This window comes from Cupressus sempervirens, chromosome 1 (assembly GCF_028749045.1).
Source record: "Cupressus sempervirens isolate cs-2001-9-10 chromosome 1, ASM2874904v1, whole genome shotgun sequence".
Lineage (NCBI taxonomy): Eukaryota > Viridiplantae > Streptophyta > Pinopsida > Cupressales > Cupressaceae > Cupressus > Cupressus sempervirens.
In genome coordinates, this window is record NC_143118.1 from 779,360,159 (window position 1) to 779,378,453 (window position 18,295).

Sequence of the window (18,295 nt, forward strand, 5' to 3'; positions counted from 1 at the left end):
ACTACAATGCTTGGTAACCACTGGTAAAATTAGTGTATACTAAAATGCATGATTTGAACTACTAGACTTCACACTGACTAAATCTACTTGGTAACCACTAGAACTAGTCCAAAGAACTCGGTAGCAACTATAGAACTCAGTGGCTATTGAATTACATGGAAAAAATTGTAAATTGTTCAATGAGCTCAGTAGCTATAAAGAATTTGAATAAGTGTGTGTCACTAATAAAAAACTTGACTGATATGTCAACAATCTCCTCCTTTGGCATTAGTGACAAAAAAACTTATTAGCTTAAAATTGAATACCTTGTATTCATCACCACATGATACTAGCTCGGTATATTTTTGAGATTTTTCAAAATTGATCTTTGTAAGTATATATAGTATACCATACTTATTTTTCTATATACAACATGTCTTACTGATACAAGTTCTTCACCATAGCATATTTCTCCCCCTTTTTGACAATAATGCCAAAGATTTATTCTAACTTATTTACATAGAGACACCAAAATGAGATAAGAATTTAGAGTGTAGCTTGAGAGTGATTGCCAAGGTTTTATCCCAATTGTCTTGCAAGACCTTGCATGTATGAATTGCAATTTGTACCTCAAATTATAGTTCAATCATGTGATTCGCAATAGAGAAGTTGTTATCATGGATCAAAGCCTTTGAATATAAAATGTTCTTTTGTATAGCATCCATGATTGGAAGGATCATATTTTTGCATATTAATCAATGTTGAGTGGATCCTTGCTTCTTCTCTTAACAATTCAGCTTGCATGTCTAACAAAAATTTGATCTTTTTGTAATGAGCAAAGCTTGAACTAGCATCAAGTTGTAGCTACTGAGCACTTTCTTTAAGATCTATATCAATTTTGGACAATTTTTCCTTTACTTCCTTTGTATACTTAGTGACATCACATAGTTTCCCAAAAAGTGATGACACATTTGAACAGGATGCCTCAAGATTGACCAAAATTGTTGAAAGCTCAACTTGATAAATGGCTATTTGTTGAGCAATGTGCTCCAACACTTTATTGTTAAATTTATTTTCAGCCTTTTCAACTAGCTTATCTTGACCATCGGTGTCCTCATTGAATTTTTGGACTACTTCTCATATCTAATACAAAATAGGTTGAGAAGAATCAACATCAATTCCTATTGCCTCGGTCAAAATATTCTTGGCATCATCAATTATCTTATACTCTCTATCTCTTTCCTCTCTTAATCTTTGTTGTTTGGCCTTTTTTTGGAGGAGTTCACAAAATATCTGCATTTGGTCTATAGAAAGATTGTAAATATTCCATTTGGGAATTACTATTTCCTCATCTAAATCTATGTCTTCCTCTATCTCCTTTCCTTTCCCCAAAAATTTTGTACTCAGTTGAACCTTAGGCTCAACTTTCATTGCATTTATTACTTTTGTACCTAGAATGGAAACAATAGTAGACATACTTGGACTTATAGTAAAAATTGATACTATACTAACTGATGGAATACTTACATAAATACTCGAAGAATCCAAAATTGATGAAGTCTAAATTGTAGAATCCAAAACTGAAGTAGACAAAACTAGAGAGCTTACCATGGATGTACTCAAAACTGAAGAAGTCAAAATTGGAGAAGTCAAGATTGAAGAACTCAACTTGGTTGAAGGAGTCTGCATCTTGGTGGATGAAGTGGAAGTCACTTCTATCAATGATATTTTGAGCTAAGCTAGCACAAAGAGTGATTGGACATTTGATGTATTAGTAGTAGTCACAACCAAACTTTTTGAAGCTATCTCCATACTTGGTGTAGTCAATGGTTTTCTTGGGGAGTCAGGAAGTGAGGCAATGACTGCTGCAACAATCTTGACTGGGTCAGTCTCCTTATCATCTTGCTTCTTCCACATCCTCACCTTTGCCCTTGGTTAACAAGGGAGGTGCACTTGATTTCAACTTTGCTATCCTTCTCTTTCCTTTATTAACCACCAATGGAAGCTTTATTTCGAGCTCAATTTTGGCCTTTGCTTCTTCATAAGTTCCAAAATAAGGGGCCTTGGCGTCAATAGGTTCATTGACAATGGCTTCAATGATATCCTTGGTTTCATCAATGTTCAGCTCATAGACAAGAGGTTTAACCCACACAAATCTAGGCTTAACTACATGGATATATACCTTGTCACTATCTACCATGAAGCACACATCATCCTTATAATCTTCAACTCTTATAATCTTCAACTAACTTCTTCAAAATCCTGAACCTATTGTTCATTTTCTCTTTGAATACATTGAAGTAGTTGTCCATGATGTTGCCATAATTCTCACCCATTTCTACAATATATTCATTTATTTGGTAAAGTAAAAGCACGTCTTTTCTCCAGACTATAGTGCCTTTAGAAGGGAAGAACTTTTGAACATAAAAGAATAGGCAGGTTAACAATGAACCAAATTTGCATAGGTTGTTCTTCGATGTTCTAATACTTTCCATGTTTTTGTTGAATTGCCTCAACAATAGGTTGGCAAGTTCATAAGATAAGTTGTTATTAACCAATTTATAAGCTAAATCTATGGCTTCACATGAGACATTGTTAAGTCAGCTTAAACTGTATATCTTATGTGCAATAACATGAATTCCAAACTTCAATTCTACATCTATAACACTGCTTATTTTCATACCTCTTCCATCCCACTCAGCTAGGATTTTCTTCTCCGACTCTACCCAACCTAGGGTTTTCATCATTTTGGCTTTGGCTAACATGGGGAGGCAAGTGATTTAATGAATCATCTTCTTTGTTATCAAAATTGTTTGTTCTAACCATAGTTGTCTATTATGCACCTAACTAAGGATACAACTAATCCATTTAATTTGAAATTCTTGAGGCATATGGGGAATATGTGTAAATATTTTTGCTTCTAGATGTTAATGCTCAAGTTTTAGGGTTCCATCAACACATAATTGACCTAGGGCATCATCCATCTCTAGAGTACCAATTTCTTGAATAACACATTTAAAATGAGTATGAATGTCATTAAAAGAAGTACCTTAGGAGGGATTTTGGATTGAGCTCCACTTGGGTCTAGGGTTTCAGCAACCATAGGTGTGAGCTTGAAATTTGGCACTTTCCATTCAACTCCTCGAACCAACATGTTAGACCCTTTCTTGACCTTGCTATTGTTGGCCATTTTCACTTGGTATCTTGAGAGAAATTTGAAAAAATTTTGCAAGAAATTTTCTCAAGTCACTTTGATTGCATAGAAAATAGCTCCTCATAATAGCACTCAAAAATTCATGGTAAGAAATGAATTTGATTCCGTGCCTTTTATTAAAAAATTTCCATTAATGCTTGGTATGAAAGTAGATAACTTGACAGACTATCATCCACTACATAGCATTGATTTCTTGACAACATCTTTATGATTAGATAACCATGAGTGCATTTGTTACTCCTGACCTTGCTCGATAGAGTTTATGACCCAACCTTACTCAATAGAGAAGGTAACTCGGTAATAACTGATACCAATCTTTCTTAGTGATCCCATTGTATCTTGTATATAGATTTGGATCTTTGTCACCTTTCAATTGGAATTTATTTAGATGTCTTCTTTGATAGCCTAGTTCCATTTCTTCCTTGAGAACTTAATTAGAAATGGTAGAGTCACCCAATTCTTGAGTAACTTGATCATCATTGCTTAGACCAGCATCCTTGGTAGAATTAGGAATCCATTGTTGTCTCATCTATTTTTAGATGTTATTAGCATTTTCTTTCTTCTTATCTTCAATTCTACTAGTATTCATACAATTCTTGGCAAGATGACCGAGTTCTATACAAATATAACATCTTTTAGTTGTATCTCTTTTCCTCATATGATGTTTATCACAATTCATACCAATGTGTCCAAATTCTCCACAATAATGAAATCTACACCAAGTATTGTAATTCCAACCAAATATTGCTTTCATAATTTGTTCTACATGATTCAGTGTCTTTGTTTTGCATTTTGATGCCTTGTGTCCATATTTCTTGCATTTATGATATTTTCCTTCAAATCTTAGTTGCTCTTTGCATTTATTAGCCCTGTGATTGTGCTAATTGTAATTGTAGCATTTTTTGTTGTATTTCACTTTTCCATTGCTCCAATAGCATTTTTTGTTGTATTTCACTTTTCCATTGCTCCAACATTTGTTTGATGTATGACCTATCTTATCACAATGATTGCAAGTAGGTCTTTGATTGTTTTGAGCACTCTATTTGGAGGATTCACCTTCTTCTTTGTATCCAATTCCTACTTTTCCTTTTTTCCTATAAAGTTTTTGCTCATTCAAAATATCCACGTCTGCTTGAGATTTCATCATTCTCTCATTGATTTGATATTTAGAGTTTAGATTATTCCTCAATCTTTCTTTGATTTGTCTTTTAGATCTTATATCATTTTTTATTCTTTCATTGATTTGTCATTCAAAATTTAGATCATTCCTTATTCTTTCATTTTCAAATTTCAGTCTCATAATTTCCTCATTTGCATTTGAGAGGTAATCAATAAGGTCTTCTTGTGAAAGGGATTAGTTCTGGATTTCATTGTTCCTTCCATCCATCTCTTTTTTTTTATCTTGTTTCTTTGTTCCAAGACTTCATATAACCTTACTGACTAAATTTCTTGTTCTCTTTTTACCTTTCTTACTTCTTTTTGTAGGGAACCATTCTTCTCTAGGAGTTCTTTGATTGCATTATTTGATTCATCTAAGCTACTTGAAGGTGAAAGTCTTCAATATTTTCTTCAATGTAAAGATGATCATTCATTTCATTTTCAACTTCCTTTCTTCTTTTCAAGGATTAGGAAAGTTGCTCCTTAGCTTTCTTGAGTTGGGCAATGGCCATTTCCAGATCCAACTTTTCATTGTCAGTAGCTTTGTCAAGTCTGAATATCTTCATATCCTTGATCTTTTCTCAAGCTGTTAAACTTTCTCCTAAGAATCACAAAGCTCTGATACCAGTTGTTGGAAATATTCAAGACTATTCTAAGTTACTAATAGGGGAGGGGTGAATCAGTAACTTCTACAACTTTAACAATTTCAATTCTTAATCCAATAAATCAATTAGCACTTAATTTATCACATTTGATCTAATTGCATGCATGAGAAATTGAAAACATGAAAGCATTCATAACACTTGAACACAAAGATTTGGTGACCCAGAAACCTTCCAAATAGAAAGTAAAACTAGGGTGGGGATGATACCCACAAACTTTAATACTACAACATAAAGTTGGCTTGTTGAGGCTTACATTGATCACTTATGATGATCTACCCTATTAGGAGCAATTAGGACTGCTAGGTCCACCTTGTGAGAGGATTTACAAACACAAAATGAAGTATGCTCTCAGTAAAGAGATTTATAAAAGATTGTAAGGTCTACCTTATTAAAAGATTTTGACTAGTTCACCTATTAGGATGAAGTAGTAGATCTTTGATTTGCAACTGAGTTTTCTGATAGAGATTCCTTAGTGTACTAATCACCTTTTTGTGATAGATATGTCTCTACTACTCCTTATATTATTATGGCCTTTACAATTCACTCTTTATCTACTACATTCATAACTTGAACTTTTCACATCCACATTCACATTTCAATACATACTCGTACATTGTTATGGTACAATATGTTACATACATATACCTATTAAAATTACATAATATCAAAGTCGGCCATGATACAAGTTAACACAAATATTAGAAAGTCGGCCGACATGAAGATACTCGAGTTCTAAAGATTGACTCGGTGAGGTTCTGATACTCGACATCCACTGTCAATGCTTGACATCATCATGCACTTGGTAAACATAGAAGCTTAGTCAATACTGATCACTTTTAAGTAGTCTTGAACTTGGTCTACACTGGTCACTTGTTAGATATTGTGTAACTTGGCAAAAATTGTATCACTTGTTAACACTGTCTTTGCATCACATGAACTGCAAACTTGGTAGATATTGCAATGCTCAACAACCACTAATAAACTCAGTGTATACTAAAATACATGGTTTGAATTGCTTCACTTCACACTAACTAAATTTTCTCGGTAACCACTGGGATTAGTCCAAAGGACTCGGTAGCAACTATAGAATTAAGTGGCTACTAAATTACATGGCAAACACTATAAACTATTCAATGAGCTTGGTAGCTATACATAATCTGAATAAGTGTGTGTCACTAATAAAAAACTTGATTGATATGTCAACATTGGACATCAGATTCATGGTGCTGCTCCATATTCTACACATATTATACAGGTTATCCTTGATAGTAAGACATGAGAAGTCTCTTCAAGTCTTTCACTACAACAAGTACAGGGGTTAGTGCCCAAAGATGTCTTGAAGAGGCAATGTTTCCCACATTATGTTCCACAAAATTTTGTGAAGGGGTATTCTTCTCTTAAGTGTACAGATCCATAGATGGTTGCATTGATATACCCACACTTCCTTGGTTCTCATGGTCATTATCCAAATAATGACCAAATTCCACTCTATTTTGCATGATAACTTTATGCTTAGGTTTTCTTAGGTAGGGTGGTGAACTATGTTTACCATTGTATTTAGTATAGGGGCATGATAGACTAGTTGATAGGCTATTGAGTCATCCACCATAGACACGTAGGTCTATTATTAGAGAGAGGGAACTTGTTTTTTCCCCTATGCTAGGTTCATCAGCTCATGAGGCCATGCACAACACCTAGTTGGGGGAGGGGAAGGGGGGGGGGGCGGGGGGGTAATTTAGTGAGTTGGAGAGATTTTCATAGATGTCAAATCTATTTTGAGTGATGAGCTTGGCTAGTATTTGATGTCAAATTGACATTCTAGATAATCATTGGGTTCTTCATCTTTAGGAGACTTGTATAGTGCAGTAGGAATCCCTTCATTGACTAGCTCAGAGGGTCTCATAGGAGTATCGGCACAAGATAATATGACTAGTCTTGTTGAGGATCTATATGATTTATATATATTCATATTAGAGCATCTTGGTATACCCATATCAGATGCTTGACATCATGTCCATGCTAGTATTGGGACACATCCTCAACCACATTCTTCTCATCAATTAGGTAGTTCTCATGGTGGTAGTACACATCATGATCCACCTACTGACCACTCTTTTGTTGTAGAGGGACATATACATACTAGTGCAAACCCTTCAATTAGTGTAGGGCATGGTCAAAGTTTAGATGTAGGCCTTGATGATGTTGACTTTAGCATGTCGACCATAGGATGGATGTACTTGTTGACATGTGATGATTCTACTTCTATGACATCTCATCTAGCTAGTCACCAATCATGCTAGCATTGATGCAGAGATGGAGCTAGATGAGGCCCAAAAAAATATGGATATATTTGTGGACACGATCAATGCTAGGCAATCTAAGTATTATTAGATGGCAACATCTCCACAAGTAAATCTATAGTTTTTTTGTTCATGTTAATATTTCAATTGTTTGATACTAATAATTTATGCATGCATACATATTGTACCTTTGTAATTATACATTTTTTAATTTGACTTGTTGCACATGTACATGTATGTATTATTATGGGACATGCCTCTTATTACTCCATATTTGATGCTAGATCATGTTCATCGTTGAGATTCATTTGATGATGTCAGTTGTGGATAGGTTAGTTTTAAATGTTTTGAATTAGACACCTGTATAATTGCACATGTACATATGTACATATAAATTGCATACAATTTTTAAATTTAAAAGGGCTTTAATTTAATATGATTACATGTACATTGATATCACTTTCTCTTGAATATATATTAGGGCTAGCACATCCTAGTGAGCATCTTGATAGTTAGTCTTTAGACCATGCTGTGAGGAGACACCACAATGATAGTCTTGTGCCTAATGATCTATCATTTTTTTACATTATAGATAATTTGATCTAGAGTTTCATCCAAAGAGACATTCATAGATTCTAGATAGATACCTAGATGTATACATGCATGCTATTGATATTTGATATTGTTTTCTAAGATCTAGATTTTACATGTTTATGTTATTTTTTTGATGTTTGATATATATATTGAGACTCAAAAATGATGTTTAACATATGTTTATGTTCATGTTGGATACAATTGTTCAATTGAGTGTTCTCTTTGATGTTACACAAATGTCATATCAGTCATTAGATAGAGTCTACCAAGGTCAATTGGTTAGAAAGGAAAAAAGACAGAGCCTACCAAACATAGAACGTTAGCAAAGAAGGTTTACAGTGTCTATTGAGTGTTCTCAGGCTTTACCTTGTGTAGATAGTTGTTACCAAGCTTTCAAGGTTAAATGAGGAAATTTAGTTGTTACCAAGCTTTGAAGGTTAAACAAGGAAATTTAGTTGTTACTGAGCTCACTCGGTCATCACAGGGAAATATGGCAAAGATAGTTCCTACTGAGCTCTCATGGACAACAAAGGAATTTAGTTCTTATCAAGTTAACTCAGTAACCAAAGGATTTTATAAATTTTTTAGTGTTAACCAAGTTGAGTTGGTTAACTAAAGAAATTATTTCTAGAAGTAGTGCTTACTGAGCAGGGTTGGCCAATGAAGGATTTCATTGATTTATGAAATAAAGTTTATTTGTTTAATGTAATATTTGTAGCCGACTAATGTATGGTTTATTGGAAAATATAACTTCTGAATAAGCTGACTCGATAATCTAAATGGTACATATATAAGAGGTCAAGGTGCAAATTCTAAGTGTGTGATGGATTCGATGTGATACACATGTAAAGGAGGACTGATTATTGGGTGAGCAAATTTTGAAGAATGATCAGAGATCATTAAGGAGTAACAAAGATATATTTGATCAAGGAGGATCTAATGGTGTAGAATAGAGATCTATAATCAGCAAAATTTAGTTGCATCCTATTCAAGTCAATTCATTGTTACTTTCTAATCACTGTAGCAGTGATTTCAAATCTCTTAATAGAGTTGGTTTAATAGCCATTTTTGTAAATCCTCTAACAAGGTGGCAGTTTAGTTGAATTTTTCTAAAGACCTCTAGCAAGGACACTCCTAATAGGGTGATTAAATCCTCTAACAAGGTCACACCTAACAGTCTGTATTGTAACCTTTGACAAGGTTGGCTTCTAACAGGGCTCACTTCAGAAGAGTGAAAATTGGTAGCTAGTTACTTGGTTGTTTTTCCCATATTGGGTTCCCACATTAAATCTGGTGTCTCTTGTACTCATATTATTTAATTTTGCATGCATGCTAATAATTATGAACACTAAAAATTAGTAACAAGTTAATCTACCAAGTTAAAGCATTTTTGTGATGTGTTTACTGAGTGACAGCAGTAACTAGTTATTTAAGACATCTAAGGGATCAAGATTTATTTTTGAGGTAACTAATTCACATACACCCACCACCCCCCCCCCCCAGCTACTTCATCTATACTTCCAAAAATTGGTATCAAACCTTTTGGTGCTTGCAAGAAAAAGATTTCAAGGATCTAAGCTAAAGATCAAGATGTCTTACAAGAGGGAAATTCCAAGACTTAATAGGGACAACTTCTTAGCATGGCAAGGATTGATGAGACATCATCTAGCTTCTATTGGTGATTCAGGGCTAAAGTAACTTGATGAAAAATATGTAGAACCTATTGGTACATTATCTATCAATGATATTGCTGAAAAGAAGACTCACAACAACATGATAATAGATATTGCATCTGCTCTAATTTATGAAGAATTTGATGACGTCAAGGATTGCAAAACTACTTTTGAAATGTGGAATAAACTAAAAGAGATCTATGGAGGTGATGATAATGTAAGAAGAGCCAAGGTAAAAAGTTTAAGAGGAAAATTTGATCAGATGAGGATGAGAGAGGATGCAAACATAGCAAAATATGTTGAAAGAGTTAAAGCAAGCGTTAGTGCAATCAAAGGATCTGGAGGAGATATCAAGGAAGAGACAGTTATAAGTAAAGTTCTTAGAACTCTACTTCTTGTTTATGCAATTAGAGTCTTTGAAATTAAAGAAAGAAGATGTGAAGAAAATCATAAGATAAATCTAGAGGCCATAGTTGGAAGATTGACTGCTTTCGAGCTAGACAACTATGCTAATTATGTTCTAGCTGCCAAAAACATTGAATCAACATTTGAAGCCAAGCTTTCACTCAAGAAGAAAGGCAAGGAGATAAAATATCCTCAATCAGATAGTGATGAAGAATCAAAATAGAGTTCAGATAGTGATCTTGAGGTAGTTGAAGCTTGCTAGCAAGGACATATTCAAGAGGCAAAGGGAAATACAAAGGTAAGGTTCCTCTAATCTATTTTTCCTGTGAAGAAATTGGACATATTGCTGCTAGGTGCCCAAATGAGCAGAACAAGGATGAGAAGAAAGGTCACAAGTGCAATGGCAAGAATGACTTCAAATAAGTCAAGGATAAAGGTAAGAAAATATGTTTCATGGCTAAAGATTCTAATGATTCTAATGATGAAGAAGATGATGAAATTGTTTACATTGTTGCAAAGGATGAGTCTGATAATGATGAAGAAATGACACTCATTTCTCATGTATGCAAAAATGATACATGGATTATAGATAGTGGTTGTTCTCATTACATGACTGGTGATAAAACTAAGTTTGAACATTTTGAAGACTATGATAGTGGCAGTGTAAGATTTAGTAATAATGAACCTTGTTGTATAAAAGGAAAAGGAAGAATCTCACTGACCAAAGAACTTGTATGTGATAATGCATATTGGGTAGAAGGACTAACACAATCTATTGAGTGTGGTATAGCTAATCAATAATGGATTCAAAGTGGAATTCATGCATGGAAAAGAAAGACTGGTGGATGGAAAAGGTAAGCTGATTGGATTAGGCACTCAAACAAAAGGTAACTTGTTTTATCTTGAACTTGGTGAATGTTCATCTTTTATTGCTCAAGTTGGAGAAAGTTGGTTATGGAATAGGAGGTTATGTCATGTGAACTTTGATAACTTGGTAAAAATAAGTAAATTTAGGAAAGTAAGAGGCATTCCTCACATAAAGAAACCTGAGGTTGGTCTATGCAAGAATTGTCAAATTGGCAAGATGGGAAAGACTAGCTTCAAAAGCAAGAACTATCAGTCTGAAATTTTTTTAGAAATTGTGTATACTAATTTGTGTGGACCTATTGGCATTGAAAGTTATACTGGTGAAAATTTCTTCATTCTTTTTGTTGATGATTACTCAAGAATGATGACTGTCATGTACCTAAGAAAAAAATCAAAAGCATTTGAAAAGTTCAAATGGTATTTGGCCAAAGTAGAAAAAGAAACAGGCAAAAGATTAAATTTTTTAAGATTAGACAGAGGAGGTGAATCCATTTCACATGAGTTCAATAACTTTTGCATTGAAAGGGGAATCAAAAGACAAGTCTTAGCACTTGGAACTCCTGAACAAAATGGCATAGCTAAAAGAAGGAACAGATCTATCATGGACTATGCAAGAACCTTAATAATTGAAAAGAGCATTGCTATCAAATACTAGAAGGAAGCTATCAGCATTGCAGTTCATACCTTAAACTGAGTATAGCTAAAGAAGGACTCATTCAAAATCCCCTATGAGTTATGGTATGGCTACAAACCTAATGTAAGTTACCTAAAAGTATTTGGAAGCAAATGTTACATTTTAAAAGAGTCTAGAAAAGGTAAATTTGATGTGAAGAGTGATGAAAAAATATTTTATGGATATTCTTGCAAAAGTAAAGCATATAGATGTTTGAATTTGTCTACTCACAAAGTCATAGAAAGTGCACATGTGAAAGTTGATGAGTTTTCATAAAGAACTGAAGAAGAAAGCAAAAGGGAACCAGAAGAATATAGGAGATTTGTTTACATTGAACTTGATACAGTATCAAATACACCTATAAATTAGGAAACTTCAACTCTCGAGTCTTTAGTAATTGAGTTACAGGAAGTTCAAACTGAGCTAATGCCTACCAAGTTGCAAGGACTCGAGTCGCAAATAGAATATATTGAATCAACAGCTACTGAGCCTAAGAAACCAAAAACTAGAACCACAAGTTGAAGCACAAAAGGATAACAATACAAGTCATTCAAAGGCAAGGAACCTATGCTAGCCAAGTATGTTAGGAAGCATCATGCACTAGATCAAATCATTGGAGATAAATCTGAAGGAACAATGACAAGCAGTAAGTTGAAAGGAACTCGTTTACTTTCTGATTTTAAACCTAGAAATGTCAAAGATGCATTATAAAATGAAATTTGGATTGAAGCTATGCATGAAGAGATAGAACAGATAGAGAAAAATAAAATATGGACTCTTGTACTTAGGCCAAAAGACAAAAATGTGATTGGAACTAAGTGGGTATTCAGAAACAAGTCAAATGAAGATGGTAAGGTGTCAATGAATAAAGCTAGACTAGTATGCAAAGGATACTCCCAAGAAGAAGGTGTAGACTATGGAGAGAATTTTTCTCCTATTGCAAGATTGGAAGGTGTCAAAACCTTACTTGCATATGTTGCATACAAGGGATTCAAAGTTTATCAGATGGATGTCAAGTCAAGATTTCTCAATGGTATATTGGATGAAGAGGTTTACATTGAACAACCTAAAGGTCTTGCTGATCCAAACAAGGAGGAAATGGTCTACAAATTACATAAAGCATTGTATGGTCTGAAACAAGCCCCTAGAGCATGGTATGAAAAATTGCATAACTATCTTATTTAGATTGGTTTTCAAAGAACTAATGATAATAGTAGTTTGTACATAAAGGAAGGACTAGATAATAAGATTTTTTTGCCAGAAATATTTGTAGATGATACTTTTTTTCATAGGAAATGATGATCTTTGTAAAGAATTCTCAGAACAAATGAAAAAGGAATTTGAAATGTCAACGTTTGGTGAGATCAAATTCTTTGTTGGTCTTCAAATTCATTAGAGTAAGAATGACATCACATCACTCAATCTAAATACATCAAAGAGATACTAAAAAAGTTTGGTATAGAAGATTGCAAACCAGTTGGGACTCCTATGTGTACTGGATTGAAACTTATCAAGGATGATGAATCAAAGGAAGTGGATCAAACATTGTATAAATCTATGATTAGAAAGTTGCAGTATGTAGTTCATACAAGGCCAGACATTGCCCTTGCAGTAGGAATTGTAGCAGGATTCTTAGCAAAACCAAAAGAAAATCACATTATGAAAATAAAAGGAATCATGAGATATTTGAAAGGAACTAAAGATTATAGATTATGGTATAAACTTGGAGGAAATTTGGATTTAAAAGTGTTCACTCATGCAGATTGGGCAAGGAATGTTGATGACAAAAAGAATACAAGTGGAGGAGCTTTCTTCCTTGGAAAGAGGTTGGTTTTTTTGACAAATAAAAAGTAGAACTGTACATCCTAGTCCACATTAGAGGCTGAATATGTTGCAGTAGTAGTAAACTATTCAAACATTGTTTCATTCAAACAATTATTGGAAGGTATGAAGCGAGAAATCAAAGAACCTATTGTTATTTTTTGTGACAATACAAGTACAATTAACATATCCAAGAATCCAGTGATGCATTCAAAAACCAAGCATATTTCTATAAAGTATCACTTTGTTAGAGAATTGGTGTAGGATAAGGAAATCAGATTGGAATATGTCCATACAAAGGAACAAATTGCTGACATATTCAAAAAGCCTTTACCTAAGGATGAATTATTGTATCTAAGAGGTAAGTTAGGGGTCATTCCCCTATTTCAAGATCGCTAAAATACAATTTTAGTGATGCATCAACATAAATAGAATTGAAGATCTATTAGTTGATGCAACAAAGTAATGAAGATATTGCATATGAATTAGTACATAAGGTACATTGCTATTCATTTTGGTTTGCGTTTTCTTTGGCATGTGTTGTCAAAGAGGGAGAGTTTACTATCATATCTTTCTGAAATTTGCAAGAAAAAGAGAGTTCGTGTAAGAGGGAGAGATTATTATGAAAGAGGGAGATTATTATATTTGAGGAGTTTTGTATAAGAGGAAGAAGCATTCTATCAGAAAATAGTTGTTTTCAAATTTCATTCTACTATGACATGTTGTGTTGCCATCAATGCCAAAGAGGGAGATTGTTGGATACAATTGTTCAATTGGGTGTTGTCTTTGATGTTACACAAATGTCATATCAGTCATTAGATAGAATCTACTGAGCTCAGTTGGTCAGCAAGGCAAAAGACAGAGCCTACCGAGCTCAAAAGGTTAGCAAAGAAGGTTTACAGTGTCTACCGAGCATTCTTAGGCTTTACCTTGTATAGACAGTTGTTACTGAGTTTTCAAGGTTAAACAAGGAAATTCAATTATTACCAAGCTTTCAAGGTTAAACAAGGAAATTTAGTCGTTACTAAGCTCACTCGATCATCAAAGGAAAATATGGCAGAGATAGTTCTTACCAAGCTCTCATGGACAACTAAGGAATTTAGTTCTTACCGAGTTAACTCGGCAACCAAAAGATTTTGCAGTGTTAACCGAGTTGAGTTGGTTAACTTAGGAAATTGTTTCTAAAAGTAGTGTTTACCAAGTAGGGTTGGCCAATGAAAGATTTCATTGATTTATGAAATAAATTTTATTTATTTAATGTAATATTTGTAGCTGACTAATGTATGGTTTATTGGCAAATGTAACTTGTGAATGAGCTGACTTGATAATCTGAATGGTATATATATAAGAGGTCAAGGTGTGAATTCTAAGTATGTGATGGATTTGATGTGATTCAAGTGTGAAGGAGGACTGATTATTGGGTGAGCAAATTTTGAAGAATGATCAAAGATCATTGAGGAGTGGCAAAGATATATTTGATGAAGGAGGATCTAATGGTGTAGAATAGAGATCTATAATCAGAAAAATTCAGTTGCATCCTATTCAGGTCAATTCATTGTTACTTTCTAATCATTGTAGCAGTGATTTCAAATCTCTTAATAGAGTTGGTTTAACAACCATTGTTGTAAATCCTCTAACAAGGTGACAGTTCAGTTGAATTTTTCTAAAGACCTCTAGCAAGGCCACTCCTAATAGGGTGATTAAATCCTCTAACAGGGTCAGACCTAAGAGTGTGTACTATAACCTTTAACAGGGTTGGCTCCTAACATGGCTCACTTCAGAAGAGTGAAAATTGGTAGCTAGTTACTTGGTGGTTTTTCCCATATTGGTTTTCCACATTAAATCTGGTGTCTCTTGTGCTCATGTTATTTACTTTTGCATGCATGCTAATAATTATGAATGCTGAAAATCAGCAATAAGTTAATCTACCAAGTTACAACATGTTTGTGATGTGTTTACCGAGTGACAACAGTAATTAGTTATTTAAGACATCTAAGGGATCAGGTTTTATTTTTGAGGTAACTAATTCACCCCCCCCCCCCCCCCCCCCCCCCCCCTCTCAGTTACTTCATCTATAATTCCAATAGTTTAACAAATGTTTATGTTCATGTTCATATACATGTTTGATGATTAACTTGTATATATACATTCTTTAGACTTTTTTTTTACATATTAGATTATGTTGGATAATGTTCTAGTATACATTTGATGAAATTGATGTATACATACGTGGTTAATTTTGTCCTATGCAAGTGATATTTAGATATGATTAAATTCCTAATTAGTTACATAATTCCTAATTTCTACAATTAGTTACAAACAACAATTTAACCTTGACAAGAAAATTATTATAATTAGTTACAAGTCCTAATCAAGTTAAATGAATGAGTAAAAGTAATGCAAGTGATATTTAGATATGGTTAAAGTCTTAATTTTTTGCTTATAGGTTCCTAAGTTCTACTATTAGTTACAAATCACAATATAAACTTGATAATTTAAATGAAAGAGTAAAAGAAATATATAATTAGTTACATGTCCTAATTTCATCCCCTTAAGACAAGTGTTCAAATTTATTTCCCTCAAGGCACATGTAATAATTAGTTTCATATAAGTTCCTAAGTTCTATAATTAGATAGAAATCACAATTTAAACTTGACAAGTTAAATGAAAGAGTAAAAGTAATATATAATTAGTTACAAGTCCTAATTTCATCCCCTTAAGACAAGTGTTCAAATTTATTCTCCTCAAGGCACATGTCCTAATTAGTTGCATATAAGTTCCTAATTTCTATAATTAGTTATAAATCTCAATTTAAACTTGACAAGTTAAGTGAAAAATTAAAAATTAATATATAATTAGTTCAACCAAATTTCAAATTGTTGAACTAAATTTCAAATTTCAAACATTTCTACCAAATTTTAAAATGTTTAAGTCATTTCAAATTACAAGTTGTTTATATCTCATATCAAGTGGGTCTACTCATTGTTGGATAACATTTAATATTTTCTCGTGATCATCAATATCAAGCCTCCACTTACGTATTTCACGTCCTTTGATTGGATGAAGAGTTAGACCAGTGGAATTAACATGGTTACTATACTGATATACCTTATTGTTAGGTTGATAATTAGTGAAATGAATCCCATTATGAAGTACTCTTATTTCCTTCAAATATGTTCCATGTACAAAAATAGAACCTGCATTCACGTTTAAAAATATCACATAGATTAATTAATTATTGATGATATGTACACATATCCATATATACATGTTGGTAAATAGATTTGTCACCTAGAAAATATACGATTTAGCCCAATGAAATATGTGGCAAATCAATGTCTCCAATAGTTGGATAGGCCCTTAGTATGTGGTCTTCCTCTGCATTTAGAGGGGCAACTCCCTCATATGATATGATTTTTAAAGGATTTGTTGAATAAATAATCTAAAACTTTAAGGATTGATAGAAAGTTGTTTAGGAAAAATGTACCATACGACCTTGCAACTTTCTTGAGTAAATAAGGATGATAAAAAAGGTGATCAAGGACTACGCTTGAAAGTAACCAGTATTACCATGCAAATTCATCATTCATAAACATTCGTACAATACAATGAGAATGCTTACTATGAAAGAATCAATAGTTAATTTTAGAATAAGAAACCAAAAGCTTCTCTCATTTCATTTCCTTGCACCAAGATAATGATTAAGATTTTTTATTTCAGAGACAAAAATTGTACATACTTTCCATAATTTATCTCTTGATCAAAATTTCAGCATAATGTTCCCTTATTCTAAAGCCAAAAGTCTTCTCCCCTATTGTAGTAGCTGTAGAACTTCTCAACTGGAAAAGAAGAACCCCCTTACAATAGTTTTCTCCCATTATATAAAGTTTGCATTTTGTCACTTTTACTCCCATTATAAGTGCAATATTCATTTTACACTTTACAATAATATTAATTCTTAAGGAATTAATATATTTTATATTTATCAACTTGCCAATTATTATGTGAGAGATTAATCAATTTTTTGTCATTTAAAAATAATAATATTTAATCTTTTTAAAGAATTAAATACTATAAAATGAAAAATAATTTATAAATGATAACCTTTAAAAGTTTACCATTTTTTTAAATTGTGACATAATTGACTTGGAGAGAAAAATTTAGGGTTGCAAACCTTAGATAACAATACATCAATCAAATAAGTCAATAAATTTGAATTCATAAAAAGCATAGATGTACATACATGATTCAATTATATAGCAACATGTGGGAAACATAACTCCATCACTTATTTTAGTCTTTGTTAGCTTCTCTCTTTGTGTGGTGCTACACATTAAATAATAGCCAACGCCTTCTACATTTTTAGATTCTGCCATGACTGCAAAAACATTACCTACACAAAGTATATGTATAAATTCTATGTGTCATGTACATGAGTATATATATTAAATAAATTAACCAAAATTATGAAACAAATACACTTATATATACATACATACCAACTTTGACCAATCCTAAAATATGGTCATAATCACTAGAAATCAATGGAATATCATCATAGTTTTCATCCTCAAAATCATTCATATTGATAACATCTAGTGGCACCAAAGTCCATTCACCCACATATCCAAGTTCTTGATTGATGCAATCAGGATAAAAATTGTTGAAAATATAGAAGAAGTAACTGAGGCGAGGGGAAATCAGTTACCACTAAAACATCTCCCTGATTCCTTAGATGTCAACAATAAAATTTAGACTGATAAAACTGATTGTTGTGGTTACTTGGTAAATGTTGAGTGTGAATTACTTTTAGCAGATCTTAAAAATTGACAGTAATTAATTGCAAGCATAAGAGAAATAACACATGAACACATGAGACACCAAGATTTAACGTGGAAACCCAATATGGGAAAAACCACCAATGTAACTAGTTACTATTTTTCACT